Source organism: Prionailurus bengalensis, chromosome D1, assembly GCF_016509475.1.
Source record: "Prionailurus bengalensis isolate Pbe53 chromosome D1, Fcat_Pben_1.1_paternal_pri, whole genome shotgun sequence".
In the NCBI taxonomy this organism is placed as follows: Eukaryota; Metazoa; Chordata; class Mammalia; order Carnivora; family Felidae; genus Prionailurus; species Prionailurus bengalensis.
In genome coordinates, this window is record NC_057346.1 from 104,597,203 (window position 1) to 104,602,174 (window position 4,972).

The 4,972-nt window shown below is 38.1% G+C and overlaps 1 pseudogene; it reads right to left on the reverse strand.

Annotated features, from left to right (window-relative positions):
- Nucleotides 1-2,790: 2,790 nt before the first annotated feature.
- Nucleotides 2,791-3,686, reverse strand: LOC122484368 (annotated as a pseudogene).
- Nucleotides 3,687-4,972: the final 1,286 nt, after the last annotated feature.

Genomic DNA, 4,972 nt, shown 5'->3' on the forward strand with positions numbered 1-4,972 from the left:
CCCCACCCCCATGAAACAAATAAACTATAAAAAGAACTCAGGCACACTTGCTTCCCTCACCTATGAGCTGACAGTTAAGACGGGACAATTTTGATGGAAGAGGTGGATTATGTGTTTAACATAATAATTATTCTATCTCAATAGGAAAAGCAAACCCAAAAGAATACCGTCTACTTTATAAAGAAAGAATATCAGAACTGGTGGATGTTTTTCGAAACCACCACAACCTGTTTGAAGGTAAACTCCAAACCTTTTAATTGTAGCAAATTTCTGGAAAGATAAACAGATTCTAATGTTATTATGTAAATGATCATAAAATACCAGTGGTACAAATAAGGTAGTATCAGTACAGGAATACACAGACTAATTTATGGAACAGAGTAAGTGGCTGAGAAAAAGAACATGCATGTGTGTTTACTATGTGATAAAGATAATAATTCACTGGGTTAAGGAAACATGATTTGAATTACACTGAAGCAATTGGTTATTTATTTTGAGATAAAAGTTAAAGCCGTATAGCACAGCATACAACAGCATACATTCCACAATGATAAATAAGTTCTATGTAAAATTTTATTTTATTTTTTATATTTTATTTTTTTATTTATTATTTATTTTATTTTATTTATTTTAATTTTATTATAAATAAATTTTATTTATTTTTCTTCAGCTTTCAACCAGTTGTTGAGAGTTTTATTTTTATTTTTATTTTTTTTGTAATGTAAAATTTTAAACATAAAGCAGCAAGGACAAAATATGGGTGAATATTTGTATGATTTCAGGATAGAATTTCAGAATTTATTTACTAAAAAAGTGGAAAAATCACAAAGCAAAAATCTGAATACTGAATTTTATAATAACGTGTATACATATATAGTATGTATGTAAAGCGTACATATAATATACATATAAAATCATTAATAAACTTTCAAAATATTGTATTACTTTCACATATTATAGGGAAAGCATTGACATAAAGCACAAAGACTAAGAAATAGATCTTAGGGGTCTGGGTGGCTCAGTCGGTTAAGTATCCTACATTGGCTCAGGTCATAATCTCATGGTTCATGGGTTCGAGCTCCACATTGGGCTCTGTGCTGACAGTGTGGAGCCTGTTTGGAATTTTCTGTCTCCCTCTCTCTGCCTGTCCCCTAATTGTGCTCTCTCTCTCTCAAAGTAAATAAATAAACTTAAAAAAATAGAAGAGTTTTCTTTAAAAAGGATCTTAAAATTCTTTAAGCATCTTAGAAAACCCACAAAAATTTAAATAGATATAAAATATATAAAAAGGTCAATTTAATTAATAAATGTAAACAAGATTAATTGTAAAACTACCAATTGACAATAGGAAGGGGCACCTGGGTGGCTCAGTCAGTTAAGCATCTGACTTCGGCTCAGGTTCTGATCTCATGGTTCGTGAGTTCTAGCACCACATCAGGCTCTGTACTGACAGCTCAGAGCCTGGAGCCTGCTTCCATCTGTCTCCCCCTCTCTCAGGTTTCTTTTAATTGGTGGCACTAGAAATGATTTTTAACTTTTTCTACTTTTATATGTTTTTCAATTTTTATAAAATGGATGTGTATTATATTTAAAAATGGAAACATGTAATTTTAAAAGTAGAACCATAATGGGGTGCCTGGGTGGCTCAGTAGGTTAAGCATCCAACTCTTGATTTTGGCTTAGGTCATGATCTCACGGTTTGTGAGTTGGAGCGCCGTGTCGGGTTCTGCACCGATAGAGCAAAACCTGCTTGGGATTCTCTGTCTCCCTCTCTCTCTGCCCCTCCCCTGCTCATTCTCTCTCTCTCTCTCTCTCTCAAAACATAAATAAACAAACAAACAAAAAAGTAGAACCATAACAAGACAGACTGGTAAGAACAGAGAAAAGAAGTTCTCCTACCAGTTCTGCCAAATCACCATTAGTGCCTTGGCCCCTTCTTGAAATTTCCCATTCTGAATGGGGTGAAGATATTATTTGTAATTTTGAAATATCACCAATTATACTTTTTAAAATGGCAATACATTCCAGATATTTATGTATTCTATTTTTATAACTTCTCAACACTGATGAGTCTCACAATAAACATTACCCGAGGGATGCCTGGGTGGCTCAGCCGGTTACGCATCTGGACTCTTAATTTTGGCTCAGTCATGATCTCAGGGTTCGTGAGTTTGAGCCCTGCACTGACAGTACAGAGCCTGCTCGGGATTTTCTCTTTCTGCCGTTCCCCCACCCGCGCTCACACTCTCTCAAAATAAATAAATAAACTTAAAAAAAATATTTCTCAACACTCAGACAATAGAAAGGAGAAAAATAAGACTTTATGAGTGGAAACTTGAAGAATTATTAGTGTTTTTAGAGGCAACCTCTGTTATTCTACAAGTATTTATGGAATGCTGGTATATGCAAATCTCAGTATATAGCTTTGTGCAGGTAATAACAAAGAACTAAGAATATTCTTTGCCATCACTTGAAGGAATTCACCAGTTCAATAAATATGTACTGAGTATCTACTTTAGCTGTTTTAGGCACTGGGGATGGACCAGTAAACAAAACAAAACAAAACAAAAACTACTCTCTCTTATTTAAATGATAATGTCTTACTTTCACCAACTTACACTATAGTTGGGAGCTAGGAAAAGGAACTGGGTCCTGAGGAAGTAGGTAAATCCGTTCCCCAAATGTTTAGTCATCTAGTTCCCGAGTTTATCGTTTTCTGAATAATTATTTCCTGTTGTTTATTTGAGCCCAGAAATTCCCACATTTCCTAATTCAGTAAATGTCTTTTCACTACTTAGTGCCTTTCAGCAACTTGTTCCTCCTACTATAGATCAAGGCATTCAAGACAGGGGTGACAAAGGTGTAGACAACAGACACCCATTTCTGGGTTATAGCTAGAGCTGGGGCATAAATACATAAGGCTACAGGAGCCATACTGGAGGAGAGCCATGGTCAGATGAGAGGAAAAGGTGGAGAAGCCCTTGCACCATCCCTCTGCAGAGCAGATTTTCAAAATGGCACCCACAATGAAGATGTATGAGATGGAGATCAGGGAACAGGGAATGGTAAGCATGATGACACTGACAATGAAGATCATGGCTTCTTGTATTCGAGTGTCTCCACAGGCCAACTGTATGATCGGAGTACATCACAGTAGAAGTGAGTGATTCTGTTGTGGCCACAAAATGGCAGGGGGGAAATCAGAGCTGTTGGTTGTATGGCTAGAGTGAAACCAAGGACCAGGGCTTCCATAGCCAATTAGGCACACAGCTACCATCACATGCTGAGGGTGTAATGCAGGGAATCCTGAATAGCTACAAACCGATCATAAGCCATGATCCCCAAGAGGAAACAGTCAGCACTGCCCAGGAAGACAAAGGAGAACATCTATGTGCCACAGTCAGTGAAAGAGATGGGCATTCTCCCCATGGTCAGGAGGTTGACCAAAGGGAGAGGGGCAACAAGTGGAAAAGTAAAAGATCTCCAGAACTGCCAGATTAGCCAGAAAGAAAGACATGGGAATGTGGAGTGAACGTTCCACCCAGATAGTGAGAAAGACTGTGGTATTACCAATGAGACTGCCAATATACATTAGCAGGAAAGTTACAAAAACATTTGTATCTCCAGGATGGGTGAAAATGGGTGAAAGTGGAACTGGATCTCTATGGTTTAGTTTTCATCCCCCATAAAAGTGGCACATCAGGTTTTCTAGGACAAAAGAAAAATTATGTTAGGAAAGAAAGTGCTTTGTGCTTTAGGATCAAGGTAATGATGCTGGGTTAGCACCTATAGCTTTAATAATCTTGAAGATAGGTTTATGCTGGGCGGGTCGCTCTCTGTCTATTCTTGTTTGTGTTTGCCAGCTCACATTTTAAAGACTTGGCTCAGGTTAACTATAAAACTTATCACTATGAATAAGAGTCGAGTTAGTTTGCCCCATGTGGCATCTGGGCTCGGGACTTTGACTTCACTTTTGTTTTGCAAGAAGCAGCTGAATTAATAACCCCTGAGCCTCTGAACATACATGTCGCCTAGCAAGAATATGCTGGCCATCAAATATGAAGTCATTATGATCTTGAGTCCAAGTCCTACAATATACACTGGGATCACATTGTCCCATATAAAGGATGCTCCATTGTTCTCTAAAGGGTTATCTTCCTAGATAGAAAAAGAGGTCAGTGTGTGCCAATTCGGTAGCAATAAGCATGATGGCTCCATCACTGGTTTGTGGTTGCAGAAAAAACTCAGCCTCTTAGTGCACTGGCCCTCAACTGTACACCCCCATGCCTTTTATAAACTCTGTGTTTTTAACCAAGAACCAAGAGAAGTACAGCAGTTTTAGAAACAGGATCGATATGGACATCTCGCTTTGGAAAGTTTATAAAAATTCTTCCCCCATGACAATTGGACAATGGCCACGTTCTTGCAAATGGTAGAGAAAGTATCAAGCACAATATCTTGTATACCTTTCTAAAACAAACTTTTATTCTATTTGTGTGATCATTTGTTTATGAATGTCGTATTTATCATAGATATAAGCTCTTTGGCTGGATAAGAGCTATATCTTATTCCTTCCCTTCTAATGCGTCGTATGGTGACCAATAAATGTTTGTTGAATGGATAAACAAGTGAATAAGTTTTTCACAACCTGGGTAGGTTTTCATTTAGGCAGAGCACATAGTCTTGTAAAGAGATGGAGAATACCCATCTCTTTCACTGACTGTGGCACATAGATGTTTTCTTTGTCTTCCTGGGCAGTGCTGACTGTTTCCTCTTGGGATCATGGCTTATGATCGGTTTGTAGCTATTCAGGATTCCCTGCATTACACCCTCAGCATGCGATGGTAGCTGTGTGCCTAATTGGCTATGGGAGCCCTGGTCCTTGGTTTCACTCTAGCCATACAACCAACAGCTCTGATTTCCCCCCTGCCATTTTGTGGCCACAACAGAACCACTCACTTTTTAAGTGTTC